Source organism: Chiroxiphia lanceolata, chromosome 9, assembly GCF_009829145.1.
Source record: "Chiroxiphia lanceolata isolate bChiLan1 chromosome 9, bChiLan1.pri, whole genome shotgun sequence".
NCBI lineage: Eukaryota > Metazoa > Chordata > Aves > Passeriformes > Pipridae > Chiroxiphia > Chiroxiphia lanceolata.
In genome coordinates, this window is record NC_045645.1 from 15,768,911 (window position 1) to 15,791,558 (window position 22,648).

Sequence of the window (22,648 nt, forward strand, 5' to 3'; positions counted from 1 at the left end):
TAGGAAAAACAAAACCAAACCAAAACAAAAACTCCAGGAAGAATGGTACACAGATCCATTTCACCCACTTTGTGGGTGGTAGAGCAAACTTTATAATTATGGATTTCAGAAAGCATATATTTTAAGCTTACATACATATCCGTTCCATAACATTGTTCATGTTTTCACAACTTGGAACAACAACCCAAAAGAACATGTCTGTTTTTAAAACAGGTACAGTGCTGATTAAGCTGCCAGGAAAGGTAAGAAGTTACTTTATGGGTTCCAGCACTACTGTTGGGGTGGGACAGAAGGTTTAGAATAAAGTCCCTATCATGACTGCGCATTGATTTTTCTTGTGAAATAAAAAAATCTGCTCTCCTCCATGCTTGGATTCAGACTCAGGTCTCTGAATTTGAAAAGACATAAAGAAAATTCTACGTAAGTGTATCACAAGGATTTCTGAGAAAAGGAAAATGCTGTGTGTGTAACAAGCAGTCCTTCTGTGAAAAATACAAAATAGCCATATCCACAGAAGGTTATTGCTAGAGAATTAAGCTACTGTCCAATTAGAATCCCTCAAAGAAAAAGTGGCTTAAAAAACCTCACACATCTAAGGCAATCAGTATCTACTGGTCACTCAAAGCAAATCTTTCCACTTCTCAAGTCTTTCAAAACCCATAATAATCAGAAATATATAGAGTTTCGCTTGCCAAACACTCTCTAGACTTTTTTCTTGTAGTTTGCATTTCAGAACACAAGTTTCTGAGAAAAGGCCCACTATCTGTCCCTCTTCTGTACTGTGTCACACTTCTTGGGCAGTTTTCATCTCCCTGTCCCTTTCCCCCCAAGAATAGCACCACTCAGAATTGATGCTCACATCATCAAGATCCATTTTAGACTAACAGACTTCCCTCCAGCATATCCACTGACTTTTCCTACACCCATGTCTTCTCCAGTTATAAATTTACTGATTCACATGTAATAGCAAAGCCAGAAAACATGGAGGTTTTTACAAGATTTCCATATACAGTTCTTTTTGGGAGAGTAGAAGAGTCTCACATATAAACATACTTGTATATGCATGTGCATTCACACATAAAGACACTAAAAATCCACATTCATTTCCCTTTCCTGAACCTTCTTTTGGGCTCAGGACTCATGGGTCAGTTCTCTCTCAAATACATACTTTTGAATAGCAACAACTTTTTCTCTAACAGTCCACATCCATTTTTTGAAATGTGTTTTTCCCTTTTCCCCTCCAAATCAGTTGCTTGCCCATGGCAGGTTGTACAATGAATTTGCTTCCTCATACCCTCCCCTGACTAAAGCATCCTTCAAAATGGTTTCTATAATTTTTTTCTTTATAACCCCCAACCATTTTTCCACTGGTGTCCCTACAAGAGGCTCAAATAGTCTCCGGCACATAAATGAAAAACCAATTCAGATTCATATATTTCACATATACAGATTATGCAAGTAATTTTTCAGTAATAATTTTCCAGTGATACTTTACTGTTCACAGTTTCTTTTGATTACCTTTACTTTGTACAAGAAATGGTTTAGTGAAATTCAGCCCTATGTGCACATGTCCAGGTGCTGCCAGGCTCCCCTGCCAGGCTGCAGCACAAGCCTCAAGTTTTCAAGTTTCTCCAGGACCATCATTTGTGTGACAGAACCTTTTATGTTGACTGCCAGACATTTCTAGCAAGTATTTACCACTGATTTTGCTTACACAGAGAATATCCTGTTAAAGCCAGTAGAAGGAAAAGAATCAAAAGACTCTCTCTGCACAGACTAAGCTTTGATTAACCCTGGATAGCTCTTCGGAGGCTAGAAACTCAGCCAAACATGTGACTTTGAAATTAGAACTGTTCAACAAAATTAAAACAGATAAATGTTATGCTAATAAGAGAAAAGAGAAGATGTTACAAAAGATTTTTCAAGGCCTGAAACATCAGTTTCAGTTAGGCTTTCAGAAATCAATGTATCTTAGTATGGGTGATAAGTTCAATTTATTGCTAATATCAGCTGGAGCTTAAAATGCTACATAGAAATTTTTTGATGCTTGATATCATATTTAAGTTAGGTAAATTACTCATAGTATGAAAACATAAACTGAGGCACAGAAATCCATGTTCTTACCTGAAATCACACGGTATTAAGCAAAGCCTACTTTAAAAACATAAAGCACTTCACTTAGAAATTATTGTTGATGAAAATCAAGTACCTAATTATAATCAAGTAGTAACAAGTTAAGCTGTCACATGAGAGTAAAAATGAAAAACACACTGAAACCTGCAGGCTTGTTTTCTGGACGCAATATATATGGGCTTGGAGTGTTTTCCAGATTATAAGCTCTCATTAAAGCATTATCTAAAATCAGGAAATACATCGTATAGTATAGTATTTGCCCAGTGCAGTCATCCTATCCTATGAAAATAGGATACATCCTTATGTACATTCTATCCTGTTCCATGCTTTTTGTGACCATGTGCTTCTCCTTCTCTGTCTCAATCTGATCTTTATTTCCCATAAACCTGCTCAAGTGATAACCACCACTGGTGGTCCTAACGGATGGTCTGGTCCTGATGGCTGCATCCAGCTTAAAGTGGATTCAGGGGAGCCAGACACAATAGCCAAGGGCTAATTTGAGCAATGTACTCTCCTTAACCACAGTGCTGGGCAATGTCCTTCTCCAGGCAAATCTGGAAGAAACTAACATCTATAGTTGGTAGGCAAACATGTGTGGGAGTCAATTATCTTCATCCATAAACAGTGGGCAGCCCAGGGTCCATGGAGCTCTCCTGCATGGCAGTGGGCTGCACACCAGGATCAGTCCTTGAATATGCTAAAATAATCCCTATTGCGTCAAATACTTGGTGAGTGAACTGGGAAAAAGCACACCAAAGCTCTGAAACCTTACCTAAGTGATACAAAGGAATGATCGTGTGTATATAATCCTTTAGACATAAATCGTTGACCAAATCTGGGACTAAATCTGGATCCTGACACAACTCCCCTCTGAGGCATTCAGAATGCAAGGGGGTCCTTTCTGAACCTCATAGCCCAACAGGAGGGTCTCAGACAGTTCTGTCTGACTCAGTTCTCTAGGCAATAAATACTCAAATGTACCTTGCCACACTTCTTGTTAAAGCAGTAACATTTACAGTAGAACTTTGCTAACTCACTATCCCATAAACACTGAACACTTTGTTTCTTCCCTCTTGCAAGCGAAGCACATGACTTCATCCATGACAGTTTTCCACCAGTTTAAATAAAAATTCATAATGAAATCTACCAATTTTAAAACTATTACACAATATTAATTCTTCAAGCTTCAGCTTTAACTATGGGCCCCACCCTGTATGGTGCTGAGTGTCCTCAGTTGCAATTTGACAATCACTTTGGCTTAAAAACTCATAAAATTGATTACAATGTCACATTTGACTGATAAATGCCTCAGAAAAAGTCATAATTTTATTTAGGATAAATAAGAGCAAAAGGTAAAAAGCCAAACAGATATGAAAACCAGTGTAGCTTCCACACTGGGCAGTAGCACTCTCTTTCATATCACTGTATGGCCAGTCTTCGCGAACGAAGATTTGGGAAAGGTCTTTACCCTTCGAGCCTGCACAGTGGATTTTTTTTTTTTAGGTGAGACACAGTGTGCGCTGAGCTGAGCCCACCCTTTAATCCTAAGGTTCATCTGCCGGGGCCGAGCAAGCTTGGACGGTGGCAGTGAGGTCCTCAGGACGTAGGTTTGTATAGAGTGACCTTCTCTTAGATGGATGGCCTTACAGGGCTAACGAGCTCCATCTACCCGGGGGACTACTCTGACCGGGAATCGAACCCGGGCCGCGGCGGTGAAAGCGCCGCATCCTAACCACTAGACCACCAGAGGGCCCCTTTCATATCACTGCACTGATGGAAAATGGCCTAAGAAATAAAAAGGAAGACAATGAGTCTTTCAGTTGGAAGTTCCATACTGTGTAGTCATTTATTTCCTTCTGAGATTGTTCAACAGACAACAAAATCTCTTAAGCTGGTAAATATTAAGGGAAAGGAAGAATGCAATTTTTTTTCTTTGACAGTTCTATAATATCTAGGTATAAAGGGAACAGTTGACACCAATATTTTTCATGACAAGCTGTATGAACAGTGAAGTCATATGTCTTTGATGCAAAGTTAAAAAAAAAATCTACGTTATTTAGGGTGGCAGAAAGGGTTGTTCTCTTACTTCGAAAAGGGTTTGTGCATACTGTGAATACAACTCATTCAACTGCCTGACATCATTATATGTAAGAAAATTTAGCAGGAATACTTCAATAAACATGACACCAGCATTTTTTTCCTATTTTGGTCCTGAATGTGCCAACATTTCTGCATACCAGACTAATTAACTATTACTAACAAACACTGTTTACATTCTAATACAATGAAATGGGAAAGAAGTCTCAGAAAGCTCATCCATTAAAAAACCCACAGTACAGGTTAATTAATTTTCAAGGCTAGAAGGCATCATTAGATGATTTTATTTGACCTCTTACACAACACAAACCTTAAAATGTCACATGGTTCTCCTTACACTAAGTCAAATGACAAAATACTACTGTCTGACTGCACATCTGCTCCACCTTCCTCAGAACTGTACTTTCATAGTGTACAGAAAAATATGTGCACAACGGAAAAATGAAAGGTTTTAATCTAAAACAGTAGCATTTCCCCTTCTTACAGAAAACACCATTTGTTTTGTACAAGTAGTTATTTTGCAGCCAGCACTAACTAGACCACTTATTATTGTAGCCTGTCCAATTTCTCATCCAGAACTGCAAGTGGTATCCAACATCTACTGAGAGCCTAAGGATACAAGAATTAGAGCTGAAGTGGCTCTAGCTCAGTGATTCTTGCTATGCAGTATTTGGGCTTTGCTCCATTACAGAGAAACAGATTTACCGCAAGTTGTGGACGTTCATTCAAGCTTCAAGCAGCAGATAAGTCAGCCCAAGCAATGATGCATTACAGTATTTATTATATTGACAGAATGATCTTTCCATTATTGTTCTTGTGGATTTACTGACAGGAGGAGAGTAAAGAATGAAAAGTAGTGACAGGAGAACAAAGCTGACAAAAGGCCAGAGAGCAAATGTTGCCTTATGTTAATCATGAGGCCATAAATATGTGAGTATTTTTGGCTGAGCAACTTCTATTGGTTAGCAAAAAGAGGATTTTAAGATTTTTCCTCTCTCTCCATCCGAAGTTAAGCACTAGTCTAACTTCAGAATTTCAAGACTGGTAAACTGAAGTAGGCAGGCAAACCTCCTACCAAACCGACTTTATACACGCGCCCCGCAAGCGCACACACTGTGCAGTGACTGAGAAGTGGGAGGAATCAACAGTCAAATAACAACAGGTCGTGTACAGTTTTCAGTCCTAAAAGCTCCAGCTGACATATCTGCTAATCAAAGAGATGGGCTGGAGACATGTTTTTCTCAGAAACATAAAAATGGTCTACAGTGGAATTTTCCATGTTCCACATATTCATGTTTTGTACCTGTTTTGTATTTAGTATTTGATGTCGATAGTGGACTGTTTTGAAAGGTACCTTGATTATATTAATAGTAAATATGATTGATGAAATTTATTAAAAAACTATATTTAGGATGTGGGGGAGCTAACTATTAAATTATTATTTTTTAAACTGTTAAGGAGAAAATGCTGATAAAGTTCTATTACCAAAACAGTTCTTCAGGAATAAGAACTATGAGGGCTGACATTAAATCAGTTTGAGAACAGTAGTAATTTAAGGGAGCTTTAAGGTTTATGCTTTAACTTTATTAGACAATTCTGAAGAAACAAAAAAAATAATTAAATGGATTTTTTTCAAACTGCAGCATAACTCAGCTCTTCTAGGACTTCTACCATATGGGGAGTTGAAAGCTAACTTCCCCTTTTAGTATGACAGGTAGAATTGTCACTTAGACCATCAAGCCATTAAACTAGTTTTTAAAAAGTATTTTGTAGATTCTATAACATTCTAGAGAATTTTCTGGTGCCTTTTCAATCAAGAAAATCTTGCTCTATCTGACCTTCCGATTAATGGCCCTGCCTCCTGTCTATCATACTAACACAGAATTTGGGGAATAGTTAGGATTCAGCTGGAAGCAATATAATTTCTACCTTTGTCTTTCTTTTCTGGACACTAATGGCTTTTAGTCAGTCCTCTTCACTCAGTGTATGACACATATAGGCATTCTATTTCAGTTGTCCATTAACTTCAAGCATTATGACAAGAACAAAGCAACTTCTTGAAGTTGATTTCAGCTATATGTATTGAATTTCCACAAATCCTTTGCTTATTACATGCTGTTTTCAATTACCACTAATCTGAGTGCAACAGTATCTATGACTAATTAAAAGTGGTTGTTTAACAAATAAAAAGGTCATAAGGCTTGTGGATTCAACATTAGTGTTACTGTTCAATTTCCTATCCATTTCTGTTTGATTTTTTTTTTTCTACAAGTTATCTACCGTTTGTAAGCAAGTATTGTGGAAAAAAGTCAACAACCAGAAAGCTACAGTTGGTCTGAAGTCTAAGGCCTTGGCAGGTACTTGATAGTGCTTCCTCAAGACCATGCAAATAACAGACTACAGAGAGCACTTATAAGCAGAAATTAATACATTTCCATGGACACTTACAGGATCATTGATACAAACTACTGGGGGAAAGAGATTCTATTAGGAAAAGTGACACCTGTAGTCCTACAAGGTTTTTAAATAATATTACTGCTCTTAAAATATTTATCACCAAGATGCAAATAAAAGCATCTGTAACATCCTGTGAAAATAACATGCGTTGGATGGCTTTTAGAAACATTTGACCGCATTAAAATTTTATTCAGTTATACCAACCTGACATCTGGTCAATGTCTGTATTAAGTCTGCATTACAAAGCATTTCAATTTCATTTTTATTCCTCATACTGCTTTAAAGAAAAAAGAAATCTCCCAATTCTCTTTAATGGGACACTAATAAGATAGGAAGTGTCTAGGTATTGCTGAGGAGTTTGAGAAGCTCTTGGCTTCTCACAAATTATTCTTGAGAAGAACTGGAGAATTGTTGGAGCTTCTATAGCCATACAACACAGTAAGGTTCCATTTGAATTTAGGTGACATTTAGGTCTATGTGGCAGAGGTGTTTTTTTCTGACTCAACCGTATTTTGTGTGATTGGGCTCTGGTGGAAATTAACAGTAATTTGCCTCTTCCCTAGCCAAATTTTCCCAGGACCAGCCACGTTTGTGAAATAACACTTGCAGCCATGCTCTTCTGTGTTAATGACACAACGTTCTATCCTAAGCCTTAGGCACATACACAGAGACTCAAAATAAAGGAGGCATGTTTATCTTCTACCTGAATCTGAATTTTGCTTTGGGTATTTTGGACACAGTGGTTTGTACCACCTGATACTTCCAGATGTACATGAGCCACCTTCTCTAGTTTCTGACCTTAGGCCAGACCAGGAGTAATGAGACAGCTGTGTTCTAAACTCCATGACATCCTGGCCTAAAAACATCAAAGACCTCTCTTCAGTTGAGTGAATCTGCAAGACAATGAATAAACCAAACTTTGCTCATAAATAATATGAAACCTTGGATGCAAGAAAGTATTTTACCGATCTGAACTATCTGGTCATACTGCAGTATCCAAAACAGAAGAGGTACCACTGATTAAGGCACTAAAACATTTCATATGATGTGCATTTAAATACCCATTTAAATCCTTTCCTTATCCATCCACTCAGATTTTAAGAAAACACAGTCATTATTGGGACAGAGATGAGTAAGAGATCAGACCAGTAAGTATCAACAGGAAGGACCTGTTCTCTCTGATCCCAAGACTTCTCTGTTAATCTGAATCCTACAGATCAAAGAAAATTGCTGCGTGCATTTCAGACATTCAACCCTGCACTGAACCCTACAAAGCCAGCTGTCTGTTCAGCTGCAAGGTGCAAAGTTGGTGGTGGAAATGGAGATAGGATAGTGGTGTCTATGACAAAAGACAGCCGAGAAAAATAAACCAGCCTGTCACACGCCCAACGCCAGGCAACTCAAAGTACTCATCATCATATAGGCTGATATCTCAGGTGCTCTGAAATCAGGGCAATGGGAGGTAGAAGATTTTCCGAGATCTTCTACATCAGTTACTTGTCATTATGAATATAATTTGGTAGGTGAATTGGAATTACAGACTGAGATATCAAAATAAACTACAGAAATAGCCCTTTAAAACCAGCTATAAAGCAATGGGGTTTTATCTTCTTCCTGAGAATAAAATTTTCCAGAGTATGTTTGCGCCTGTAACATAAGCTAATCACACAGGCTAACAGCAGGAGGTAAGTTTATGCTCTCACAGCAAGCTATAGCAAGGAAAAAAAATCAACACGAAGCTCTACAGGTAGCTGCAGAGTCCCCATGGATACTTACTGCTCTGCTTGCTACTTCAGTCCTACTTCATAGCAGTATAGTAAGAGCTATCATCACCTGAATCATTCTGATACTCTGTTTTCCAAGAGTACTTTCTCCCTCTGTCCCAAATGCATTCAGTCCACCCCCTCTAGCAGCTTGCTGTCACCTGAGCAAGGTTTAGCTTATACATGCTCATGTAATTGGGACTGTTCATTTTTGACTGCTAAAGAAGACCTCACATGATTGTCTATATAACCACAACCAGCCCAACCACCTGCAAAAGGCCACCACTCGGCACTATTCGTCCAGCTTGTGTTTGTTGTAGTTAAAAACCTGTAATGCATATTTCCAGCTTGAACTGTGTAACAAGTGTCTATGTAAGACTTTGAAAATGCACAAGCTTTTCAAGTCACTGTTTGTTAAATATGGGAGAGAATCAATCCCCTATTGCCACCTCTCTTTCTTCCTTACATGGTGTGACTATATAGTGTATGAAAATACTTTATTATATTCACAGACAACGCAGCTGTGTAATAATGTTAGCTTCGTCCTTCAGTGCAAAATCATTTTTTGCTGACATGTGTGTCTTAGGACCCATAATACTGAGACATCTGAAAATAGTGATTCATTTTAAAAATTTCATTTGAACATCTGCACTAAACAAAATTTACAAAGAAGGAGACATTATTCTGATCATACAACTTCACTGCTTTATGCAGCCTCCACTGCTTTGTGTTTCCTACAGCTCAGAGTCACCCACAAGGGATTATACTAAACGCCACCTCTTTTTCTGCATGATGCTAGATCATTTCCAATTACAATATAAACCTAAATTTCAAAGTAAAAGGCATTTCATTCTTAAGATTAGTTCCATGTTAAAATGCCTAAAAAACTCCAGCCATTAAACATACGAAAAGGAATTGCTGAAAAAAACAAGCTCAAATCAAAAACCCCAAGGGCATGTGCATGTCTCAGGCTGGGGGTATTAAAAAATGCAATGAGCTGCAGAGCATTTTTTAAAGCAAAATGCTTTAAACCCTTGAGAACTATATACCTGTGTATGTGTATGCCCATACAGACATACACACCAAAATTAAGGCAACTTGCCCTCATCTGCTCTGGTGCAGCTCTTTCTGATACCATAATTGAGGTCATGTAACAGAAGGAAATCGCACTAGCTGAGATAGATGACTCAGTTTCAGATGATTTTGGAAAGCATGGGAGAAATAGAAAGGTGAATTACAGTGTAATGACAGAAATCAGTTTTTATTTCAAAATTCAGATGATGGATTTATACGACACATGAGTATTAACCAAAATCACTCTGTAACTTTAGAAGGTGACTGCACTATAGGCTGAAGGAGAAGATATTTGCAGAGATAGTCAGTGGTACTAAATGCAGAGAGGAGAAATCAGACAAGGAAATGCAAAAACAATATAAGAGACGGGTCTTATAAAATATATACACCAAACTGATGACAAAACTAGCTTGGCTATATTAAAGTTAGGCTTTAACATAAGATTGACAATATAAGTAAATCCAAAAATGTTTAAGTCATTTTTCTAGTATACTACAAATTAACAAAATCACAGATATGGATTTCATCTAAAGTAACCAGTATTAGCCAGATGAATAATGAAACCTCTTGTTCTAGTAACATACAACATCTTACCATAAATGTTCCTAATAGTGTAGTTTATCATCAAAAGTGGGACTCAAGAAAAGCTGAATGGAACAACTAGGTTGTCTATAACCTAACTGTGACTAAACAAATAACTGGTAACATTTCCTTCTGATTAGATAGTGCCTGCATAAATTAAAGAATTATAATTATGTCAGGAACTACATTTAAATGAAGCTGATTGTCAAACACTGGGAAGTATATTGTTACTATTTACTATGAATCCACATACATAAAAACTTTGCTTACTCTTGTTTTATTCCCAGCATGCAGTGTATATTAACCTGTCCAACTTCACATAGTAACCAATTGTGACTATTACAATCCATATAATTTATCAGATTTTTTAAAAAAAATTAAATCCAAGCAACACCTTTCCATATGGCCAATTAGTGAAGTCATAAAATGCAGCAAATATATGATGCCGTATTGAACATCTGTGCTGGTTATCCTATGGGAATTTTTAATAAAGGACCAAACAGCATATTGATGTTAATTCTATGTTACCGGGACTTTAAATAAAAAACTAAAATAAATAGCATCCATTAAACTGATCATACTGTTGTAACTCAAATTGTGTTTATTATGCTAATGGAACATGAAATTAAGAAAAAGACCTTTATGCCAGTGGAATTAATTAATGAGCTTTATGAAGGCATTGGGATGTAATTTATTTCTAGATAAGTAAGTCTAATTTGCAGTTCCATGGGTCTCTGCAATGCTGATTGTAATAGTTATTCCTGCAGATGTGCTGCTCACAGCATGTCTTTCCATTAGAACTGAACACCTCATTATATAAACTGTACCTAATTAAACATAATACAGTGGTGACTTGTTAAACTGGCCTTTTTAAGTCAGCAGCTGCCTAAGCTAATAATATCGTACACAAGATTTATATCATCTACCATATAATACTGATATTAAAATATACTGCCCGAGGGATTGACAACTAATTTACCAGTAAGTAACAGGTACACTTCAGATTCTGCAAGGAAGATTAAAGACTACTAGTCTATAAAACTCAAATGAATTAAAGTCTATTCTGAGTTCTAAATAACTATGGAAGTTTTTTAATAACTTTTTTCTTCTAATAGGTTATTTTAAAAAACATAATCAGAGACTAACACCTTTCCTTAGTTCTTTCCCCATATATGATGGAGTGTTTTTATGTGGTTTGAATTCTTACAATATTTGAACACAATCAGGTATGTGCAGACTCCCTTTGTTTGTTTCAGGTAAAACAAAATGAGAAACCGCAAGAGAGAGACATCTATTTTGCATGTTTGATTCTGTGACTATTGTTTGATTCTGTGACTGCTCTGTACATGTCATTTCTACCAAAATGTAGATACATCTCATATGCAAAATATGACAGTCTGACCCCATGATGTCTATTTTGGTCAGAAAACAAGAAATTTAGAAAATACATTGAGAAGAGATTGAGTCTCTCATGAGGTAACAAACGAATATTTGAAAATTAGACAAGAATAAATAGTTTGGATAAACAATGTCTGATCATAAAACCTTCACATTCTGCATAGACTCTGTGGTTTAAGACTTGTTTTCTGTTTCTCTCTTCTTCAGACACTGAATCAACTCTCACTTTTATATTCTAATGCAGAGTAGCATTACTTTTGTTCTTCTCATTGTGCCAGCCTCTGTATGAAGTGGATACGTTTTGCTCACAGGTGTATCAGTGGAATGACATAGCTATGCCTTTTCCCCACAGAAGCCTGTGATTCTTCTTTAGTTTTTGCTCAAGTATGCAAAACTGGTTCGTTTTCCACTAACTCTTGCTCTATCCCATAACTACACCAGCTGAAGAAATGCGAGCAGTCCTGCATATTGGTGCCACCTCTCTCTCTGAATGAAGAAAATGAGGCTCAAATTCTAAACATCTTTTCACATGTGCCACTTTAAGGAATACCTTTAAAACACATACAAATTTAGTCAAAGACTTGAGTCCGTTGATGTCCAGTATCAAGAATCAAGGGCAAAATTCAGAAGTCTCGACATGTTTAGAAGTAGGGACTTCTAAAGTTTCTGACAATATTCGCTCTCTTGCACAACCTTTCCTTGCACAGAGAAGAAGTTAGAAAACACACATAAAAAAGGAAACATCATCATATTACTTGAGGCCCACCACTTCCTTTGGATTCTCTTCAAGTTTTGGAGGAAAAGATTCAGAATTAGATCAGCTTTACTCTGAGTCACTTTCTCTGTCTTACTGAACACATAACAAAAAGACAGTGTTCTTAAATAAACCACTGCTTTATCTTTGTTTTCAGTAAGCTGTGACAATCAAACCACAATCCTCTTTTAAAAAAGACTGCTGCTCTGATAGCAAACTCTATCACTCTCAAACCTTAATATCTGCAGAGTCATACTTTACTTTTAAGGTTTCTTGATAAAGACAGTTTGAAAGTCATTCGTGCCAGAATCCCTATATCATTCTGGACCATAGTGTGAAATACATGAATCACTGCAAATTAAGGTAAAATTACAGTTTGAACTAAAGTTACAGATTCAGAGAAGAAAGATCTGTCCTGTCTTACAGGATGTGCATCAAGTAACAAAACTATGTGCAATTTAACTTTATTGGCAGAAAATGAAGAGCAGGCTTCCAGATTGAAACAGCCTGTACACAACTAGCTTATGCTACCAACAGAAAGGGGGTTCTTGTGGTAAAACTGACAGCATGCTCAGAAGAAACACAATATTCCAGGAAAAAGGACAAAGTAGGGAACTTATGGTTAGAAGCAAAGCCTGTATGAGAAATAATTTCACTGTTTCCCATAATCACTTTGTTTAAACTCTGTCTTTACCAAGGCTGTATTTTAATTTCCTGTAAGTTATCATTTGCTTCGTGCTTGCAAGAGAGTCCTCTGACTATTTAATTCTTGTACTTAATTCTTGCTTGGGATCTTTATTGCAAAATCTTTCATTATAATCACTGTACTAAAGCAAATATCTTTATTTTAAAATATACTGTTTCAATTCAAAACAAGGACTCTAATTTTTTCCTAGAAATGACATTTAAACTGCCTCACTATCTCTCAGTAACTAAATATGAAATGTAACAGAACAGCAACATTATTCGCTGTGAGGGTAAAATTTAGCAGAATCAATCAACAATAAGAAGAAAGTAGGACTTCGTGAGCACTATGGGTCCATTATAATTATTTTTAATTCAAGTATTCCAGATACACGTCAATTTTCTTTGCTCACTACTTTTATTGTTTGACTTGCCTTCAAATGGGAACTATGAGCACTTTGAAAAATGGGTTGAAAGACTCTCTTGCTTCACAACAGATTGAGTAGTTACTTCTCTATCCGCTGCCAAAATGCATTTTAGTAACATATCACAGCTAAACTCCTCCATGACTCACCACAGATGTCCTCTGTTTGTTAAAGCAACAGAAAACTAGGAAAATATTTTCTCTATACCCCCATCAATGGAAGCATAGAAATCTCACCAAAGGTTTAAAGAGATCCAACTAGATCTTGAATTTGATAAGTATTTTCAAAAGTTGTTATCTTTAAATTCACAACCTTTATTAGTGTCTCCAAAAAGAAAAGAAGAATCTTGTCATTGTGCTCCCCAACTACATAACAAATTTTAAAAATATTAAAGGCAAACAAAAGTATGATAAAATAAAACACAAACCTTTTGATTGAGATCCATAGATGGTTTATGCATTTAATTAAAATTTTAACCATTTTATAGAAGAACTTACGGTTTCTTACTCTGCCTGGATCTGGCAAAAAAAAAAAATTCTAAATACAACAAGTAGGGTGGATTCACAAGCCTACTGGTGTGATAGTTTTAGGAAATCAATAAAATTGAAAGAACTATCCTGATAATTTGATGTTTATGTGAGCTGAGCTTCTAAAACCTTTCCGGAAAGTGACTCACAACTGGTCTGATCTCACAGGTGCCTAAGAAGACAGGCTTGAGAATTATACTGCCCATTTAACTTCTTACTTTTACAGTTAAGCAGTACTATACACAAGCAGTTAATCCTGGAAGCATAAAAAAAGATCTCAGACTGTCTCCTATAGCTGGTCTTCAACCTCCTTAGGAGATGAGGAGGTCAAACAACTGGGATCAACCAAACAATGTTCTCAGGAATATTCCTCCCTAGAGAAAACTAAAAATATACAATATGGTGAGCAGGGGAAAAAACTATTCTGTATTAAAGACCTCACAAAAAACCAGTTATTTTAGCCAATTGCTGATACCATAAAGTCAAAAGAAGCCGTTGGATGAAAGAAAATGTTATGAAATTATTCATATCTTTTCCTCACAAACCAAATGCAGGAGCCTCTTGTCCACTGCATTGCCAAATTATTCACAGATTCTCTAAAACTTTACTTCTCTTCCTGAAATTCTTCAAAACACAAAAAAAGACTTTTAAAAAATTGCTAACATATCATTAACTGAAAAATTAATATCACGTGGTGAATTAGGACAATTGCAGGAGACATAAACAATACCTTCTTCCAAATAACTCTGCAACACCCATGTCTGGGGGAAGCAAAACCTCCTAATCCACACTCAACAGAGCTGAAAATCAAGACAAAAGTTACATTCACTAATGCCCTGCACTATCACTTCTCCAACAGGACAAACATTTTGAGACCCTGAAAAATATTGAAGCTTTTTTCTAATGATTGGAAGACAAAGACAGTGTATATGTATGCATGTTACTTTGAGTTCATTTTGCTGCCTGAACTCTGTAACACTGAGAGGTCGCGCAGACACCTTGACAGAACAGACCTGACAGGTTTGTTAATTGCTGACAAAGTTATAGCCCTAATATATTTTCAATTATAACAATATTTTCATGATTTGAGAGGTCAGTCTCCATTCCCCATGTGCATACCATAAAGAACACTAATGAAATGCTGTGAGAAGAATTCAGACAGTTGTTTCTGCTCCCATCAAGGACAGAAATTTCCACTGAGTTCAGTGTAAACAGAATCAGGCCCTTCATGTGTGTATTAAATAAAGCAGACACTTCTGCCTCAATCTATTCTGAATACATGCTTTTGATGCCACAAAGGAGATAAGATGATCTGATAAAAGTAATAGATGAAAGTATATTATTATCTAAACTATCTCTATTATAAGATATAAAATACTCTGTAGTGTCTGTATGTATTACCATAAGCTACAGTGAAAGCTGACCTGGTTTCTAGAGGACAGATTTTTAAGTATGATGCTGCAGCAATTTTTGATGACATACTTTCCTACAACATTTCTCATGCCACTGAAGATTAGATATGTCTGCAAAACACAATATAAATACAGCACCAGAATTTTATCTTATCCCTTGGCCACCAGCTATGAAATAAATGTTTCAATATTGGTTTATATATAAATATGAATCCATAGAAATTTTTTGGAATTTTTTTAAAAGACAGACATTATTATTATTGTCATGTCACTAACAAGAATTACTACTTTTTAATTTCATGTTCTCTTTCCTCCCTCTCAGGAGGGTCCAACACAGAATCCCTCTACAGTATATTTTAAAAGCACTGGCATTCTGAGTTAGATTGCTCTAGCTTCAGAAGGAAATTCTCTTAGCATCAGGACGAAAAACAGTAAAAAATCCAGAGAAGGAAGCACAGCTTCCCCAGTGATGGAATACCCCCTTCAGTAGGTCACAAATCCACAGGGAGAGACGAGAAGGTGGAGTTTGTACACAAGCTGGCATTTGTGGAGAAGAAAAGTAGGCTGTTCTCATTCAGATGGTGCCTCAGGAGACACACAGGGTAAGCCAGTACAATCAGGTGACACTGTTTTCAAGACCCAGAGCACCACTGAATGACAATTTAATACATTAGGAAGTACATTGGAGCAGACCTCAGCTAGGCATGTGCTCTGGAGACTTTAAACTCCGTAAGGAAGGCCTTACACGAGGTGAGAATGAAAGGAATTGTTCTGACTCTACAAACAGAGAATCAAGTCAGAAAGGATTTTGGCAGAAAGCTACTGGATGATTACTATGTGAAGGAATCCCAGGCACACTGGATCCCAAAATAACACTTCCTCTTGCCAACCACCTCCTAGTCTCTGGCCTGCATCAATTACTGGAACACACATTCCATAATACTCAACAGTGCTGGTGTTAGTGAAGTTATTCTTCCTGAAACTGAGACCATCACAAATTCAACAAAAAACCTAAGGGAAAGACAGTCAGTGGGAAAAGCTAAGAGAAAAAAGCCCGCAAAGATGCCTTTGATTCCTCCTCACTGCATAGTGAGCCAGATTCTCAGCTAATGCATAGCCTCATTTTTCCATTCATACCTCCTGAGCTCTGATAATCCGTACAACTGTTGTGTTTAACAGCAGGGCTGTTAAACCTGTAGACCCAGCCTCAGCACTTTCCAAACCCATACAAGCACATAGTGTGGTGAAAGGTCAGAGAGCTGCCTACATTTTTACCCTCTGCCCAACCATACCGCTACTTCAGCCACCCCTGAGCTCCAGCCACCAAGTTAGTTGTCAGGCTTAATGACTGAGTCTTTGTACAAAAGCTCAGTTAAATCTAGAAGCACACACACAAATTCCAACCTCCGGTGAGAAAAAAGAATGCATATTTGTGCCACTTTTAGCTTTTACTGGTTTCCCACCAAATCTCTTAATATTTCTTCTGACATACTCCAAATTTTCGACTTTTGAATAACTACATTTGCAGCTCTGCTAATTTTGCTGCTTTGGGAACACAGCAAAATCTGGCTGCCACAACTGTGGTTCTTTTGTGTTCAAAACTGCATCACTTATGTATTTAAAAATACATATGATATTTATAAAGCCTACTCAAAACATTACTAAATTGTCCCATTTTCATATTTTCATGACAATTTATATGTTTTCCATATGGGCAAGTGCTGACAATATGATACAAGCTTAATGGAACAAACTGTGGTTTCTCTTTATTGTCTTGGCATCAAAAATCTACACTTGCATAAAAATAACTCTCTCCACTATTTTCCAGGGATGCTTTTTCATTAATGCAATTTTAAGTGCTGCTACCTCTCATTTTACTTAAAAGTGTGTCAGAAATTTTCACTGCTCACCTCACCATTGTATCACCACTGTATCTGAGAGCAAATCTATTGAAAAAAGCAGCTGACATCCAGAGTGTGCAGAATTATTCAAATGAATTTTCTGTAACTCATTGCAAGCTCAACAAAAGACTCGGGTTTGGGAGGGGAGGGAAATGTGCCTCACTCTTTTTATCCACAGGCAGACAGAATTCATCCCTGCTACTTCTGTTTTCTCCTTCCAGCTTTCCAGAAGCAGGGAGAGCTAATGCTGGCAAGCAGTAAGAGAAGCCTGTGTGCTAAAAATCTAAGGCTGAAAAAGCTGACAGTAAATGATTTCCTTAAAAGTTCTCAAAGACTCCGATATGGCACTGAAGACTCCATCAGCATCATATGTATTTCAGCCATCTCCATCCAGTCTTTGCTGCCTCCCTCTCCCTACCTAACTGCAAGGCTGTCCTTTCCTTCTACTTTTCTCCCCTTCCAATTACTGCAGTTCTAATGTAGAGAAAGCTTTCCCTAACCTGAAGTTCCTTGTTAGGCAGTCAGATGAGCCAGCTTTCCCTTCATTTAATCCAGCTCCTACACATGCTTCACAATACGACAGAGATGTCAAATGAGCCATCCACAAGGCCACTGACAGCAGGGTCTGGGGCATAAGAGAGGCAGCTGATGAAGAGGAGATTGTTAGAGGGAGTCAGGAAGGTAATATCATGAGTGCCCTGCTGAAAACTGACAGCTTAATGGGTATGATACTGCCAGTTATTTTATGTACCTCAAGTCTTGATCTTGAATAATATACTTACTACTGAGAAGCTAAAGTGGAAAATACATTTTACCAGAGTTAATAACAAAGGTTAATGCTACAGAAATTGTGGGTAACAGGCTCCACCTCAGTCTAAAACGTTTTACTTCCTAAGAACTGAATGCTGATGAAAGTTGCTGTGCTGATGAAGCAAAACCAAGTTAATTCACCCACAGATAAAGCAGTTGGTATCATACACAAACCTTCTCCTGGACAGCCTCTCTCTAGGATAGGCATTGGACAATCTGTTTAAGAAGCAGGCTTAAAAGATAGCTGACTCAGACATCCTCCGAACAAGCTTCCTGTTAACTAACTAGAGATACTCAGCACCAAAGAGGAGAAGAATGCAGCACTTCCACCAATCTGTTCTCTTTTGAGATGGCTCACCTCAGAGACAGCACTGTACCTAGACACGCACATACTTCCATTTGTCACTTGACAGGAGAAAACATACTGCACTAGAGCACATGGATTGTAACTTCCTTTTCTTAGCAAGACTTATGTTTTATCAGTTACGTGGGAAATGCACTTCAGGACAACCTTATTGCTCCCTGTACACATCATCCCATGGTCACAGCAAAATGACACTTTGTACTGGTTTGTGCTGGAATAGAGTTATTCTTCTTCAGTAGCTGGTATGGGGCTGTAATCTGGATTTGTGCTGGAAATAATGTTAAAAATTCAGGAATATTTTAGTTATTGCTTAGCAGGGCTTACACAGTATCAAGGTCATCTCAGCTTCTCACCCCACCTCACCAGGGAGTAGACCAGGGATGCACAAGAAGTTGGAATGGGACACAGCTGGGACAGTTGACCCCAACTGATCACAGGCATATTTCCAGACCGTACAGCACTATGCTCAGCATATAAACCTGGGAGGATAAAAAGGAAGGGGGGAATGTTTGGAGTTATGGCTTTTTGTCTTCCCAAGTAACCATCATGCCTGATGGAGACCTGCTTTCCTGGAGATGGCCGAATATTTGCCTCCCTATGGGAAGTGGTGAACGAATTCCTTGGTTTGCTTTGCTTGTGTGCACAGCTTTTGCTTTACTTGTTAGATTGTCTTTACCTCAACCCAGGAGTTTTCTGACTTTTCTGATTTTCTCCCCCATCCTGCTGGTGGTGGAGTGGGCAAGTGGCTGTGTGGGGCTTAGTTGCCTGGGTTAAACCACAACACACTCCCATGAATGTAAATAGGAGTGAAAGCTTCAGCAGAAGTCTCCATTGCTGACATTCTCCAACTCATTCTCTCCTGTTTAATCTGATTCATGTTTTCTTCACCCATTGTCTTCATTTCATTACATTTTCTTTAAAAGTGCTTGTGGCTGAGGTCTAAGAAAGTTCAAGTAATAATTTCTTTCCTCTTTTTATTTAGCAGGTATTTTAAGGATAGATCTCTCAACAGGATTCATAAGATGAACATTAGCAGCAAACAAAATTAGCTTCTGTGGAACAGAACCTAATAATTACTTCTCTTAGTTTACTTCTGGGCTTTTTTTCATATTAGGCACAGTACACATATATAGTTTAATTAGGACAAATTCTCTGCTTGCTTATGATCTCATCCTTTGCAAAACTACCATGCTAGTAGTGTTGAATAGGCTATAAATCATTCTGATGTTCATGCATAGTGTTGAATTTCTCTCACCAATTAAGCGGAGTTTTGGAAACACTCTGAATCCAAAAGTTCACATGATGAAAATTTTGGCACAGAGCTGAATTTTCTCTATTAAGATTCACTCCACAGAGTAGTAAGTTATATTCTGCAGTGGTTCATTTGTCACCTAAGTGGAGTCTCGATTAAACACCTGTCTGTTCCTCTGATGTGTCAATAGCTTGTATTTCAGGCAACTCATGGCTCAGTTACAGGGACAAAGTTTGCAGACGGGAAACTGCTTGAGTCTATTCTATGCAGTATAATAGAACTACTAAAATTAGGTAAACTTGCAGGAAGCTATACAATGGAATGCAGTCACTACCTATAGCCTTAAGTCCTAAAACTTTAAAAAAATTGCTCATTTGTTCAAATAGCAAGTTGTCATCAGTCTATGGGTGATTTTTGATTTTTCATGTAGCACCAAAACCTACCAAGTTTGATTTGGAGTTTTCACTTTAGGTTTTCATGATAAAAATTATTTACTAGTCACCAAAATCATTAATCAAATAATAACTTTCAAAATTGTATTGCAGTAAGATGAAACAGTACAGAGTACTGACCACTGACACTTTCCTAAGGAATTTTGTTCCTGGATGGACAAATAGGATTTTTTTCTTTATAAGGAAATTAACAAGCGGAAGAAATCTGTTCACGAGGAAAATGAAAATAGATATTTTTGCTATTTCTCCAGGTTGAATTAATAGTGCTAACACTTACAGGGTAACCTGACCTATTACAGTAAATGTAATTCCTTGCTTTTCAACAAACCATTTAAAAATTAGCTTTTCCACATTATTAATCATACATTTAGTCAATTTCAGTTACATCATCAGCTTCAAATGTTCTTTTTCTTCTGGCACTTCTCTGCATTTCACCCTTGAAACTTGCTTTGCAGTTAAAACATTCATGCCAAAAGGTACTGCACCATTTGCTAAACATTTTATAAAATAGAACCAGAGCACATGTATTAAAAAACCACTGAAAATATACATATTTTCAGGAATAATTACATACTGTGGTCACACTGCTTTAGTGCTTATCAGAAATTCAACAGTTTTCTCAAGTGGACAGTAGGGCTTGACCAGCCCTGGTAATGTTTACTAGATGATTTGGAATTAAAAGCATTCCCTTCTGACTCTGCTTCCTTTCAACAGATGTATTTGAGGTGTACAAACACTGAAAGTCTAGACTTCTTTTTACATAAATTTGATTTTTCTACCTTAATTATTGTTGATATTGTACATCATTTAGGTGTGATTATGTTATATTTAAGTATTCCTAAATTAATTCACATTAAACTAGTTACCTAAATTACAGTTGAAAAATTATTTTAATGTGACATCCTGTTAATTTGTTCCTTTGGTACTTCAGCTCTGCATCCCTGGGGCAATACAACCATATCCCATCTAATGTAAGAGTTTCTAAGCTCCAATACAGTACACAAACTTAGGATCACAGGAATTGCCATACATGATCAGAATCACAGGCCATTTAGTCTCACATCCTATCTCCTGAAGGGAAGATGCTCCAGGGCAAGGTGAAAGAAACCCAGCAGTAGCAATAACAAAATATAACTTGCAATGTGGACATCTGACACAAACAATGAAAACAGTGATTTTAAATACAACTATCAAAAGAACAGAGATGAAAAAAACAACAATAAGTAATCACTTTAAAGAACAAGGGATGCTTCTGTTATGCAAATTTTCATTCCATAGAATCATAGAATCAGCAGGGTTGGAAGGGACCTCCGAGATCATCAAGTCCAACCCTTGATCCAGCACTGCCGTGGTTACCAGACCATGGCACTGAGTGCCACATCCAGTCTCATCTTAAAAACCTCCAGGGATGGAGAATCCACCAATTCCCTGGGCAGCCCATTCCAATGTCTGATTACTCTCTCTGTAAAGAATTTCTTCCTAATATCCAACCTAAACCTCTCGTGGCAGAGCTTAAGACCATGCCCTCTTATCTTACTGATAGTTGCCCGGGAGAAGAGACCGAACCCCACCTGGCTACAACCTCTCTTCACGGAGTTGCAGAGAGTGATGAGGTTTCCAGTGACTCTTGATACAACAGTGATACCCCAGCATGTGCTACAACTAAAATTATTTCTCAGGGCAGCAGAGAAAAATGTGAATTTATTCTATATAGTGCTCTTTAAGAAGTGCTTCCAAGTGGGCCACAAATTTTTAATCAGGGGAAATGCTTTTGCTTATGCTAGCTGAAATCAGTAGTAAAACTAATTGTACTGCTTTTGGTTTAGAAGGGCATAATGGAAAGCAGAATTCAGCCACTGTGCACCTTAAGACAAACGTATGCAGTCTGTGAACCATACAGAGGCTAATGATCTCAATCAACAACAGAATTACAGGAATCCAAAAGTTTGTGCACAGAGAAAGCCCTGACAATGTCCCAGCTGCAGAAGTCCCACTTCTCTCACTCCATCTTGAGTATAGTATTTCACTAGGGCTGAAAGGCTGGATTTTTGTTCCCATCTCAAGGCAAGACTTCAATCCACACAAAAACTGAGAAGAGAGACCTTGGTTCTCAGTGGATACATTCTTAACAGCTCTCTTCCACAGCTTCCAAGGCCCTGCATAAAGGAAGCTCCTTACTGAAGAAGGTTTGAAATGAGCTTCCACAAAAAGCACAGGTTTTTGCAATAAAACCTGCATCAAATTTTACAGAAAAGGGAAAGTTGTTCTTGAAGTCCATGAAATCAAGCCTTCTAGCAGTGATGACTAAGTCCACATAATGGAACTTTGTTTTTTAATAATTTTTCTTTGTATAGTAGAAGATATTCAACTTGGAGATTTTTCAAGAAACTATGTTTGGAATGTCACATGACAGCCCAGAAACTCTAAATCTTTTTACCTCTACACCTTCTGTGTATACTTTGCAGTACAGTCTAATTATATAATCACTTACTTGTCAATATCATACTTTTTCTCCCACAGAGACACATGTAATATCATATATTTAAATTGCCATAATGGCCCA

The 22,648-nt window shown here is 37.4% G+C and overlaps 1 protein-coding gene and 1 non-coding gene across 2 annotated transcripts in view; both read right to left on the reverse strand.

Annotated features, from left to right (window-relative positions):
* The window catches only part of LOC116791050, a 225,013-nt gene that overhangs the window by 147,118 nt on the left and 55,247 nt on the right, over positions 1–22,648 (reverse strand). The window lies entirely within an intron of this gene.
* Positions 3,812–3,883, reverse strand: TRNAE-UUC. The gene has a single exon. It is a non-coding gene; the product is annotated as a tRNA-Glu (tRNA).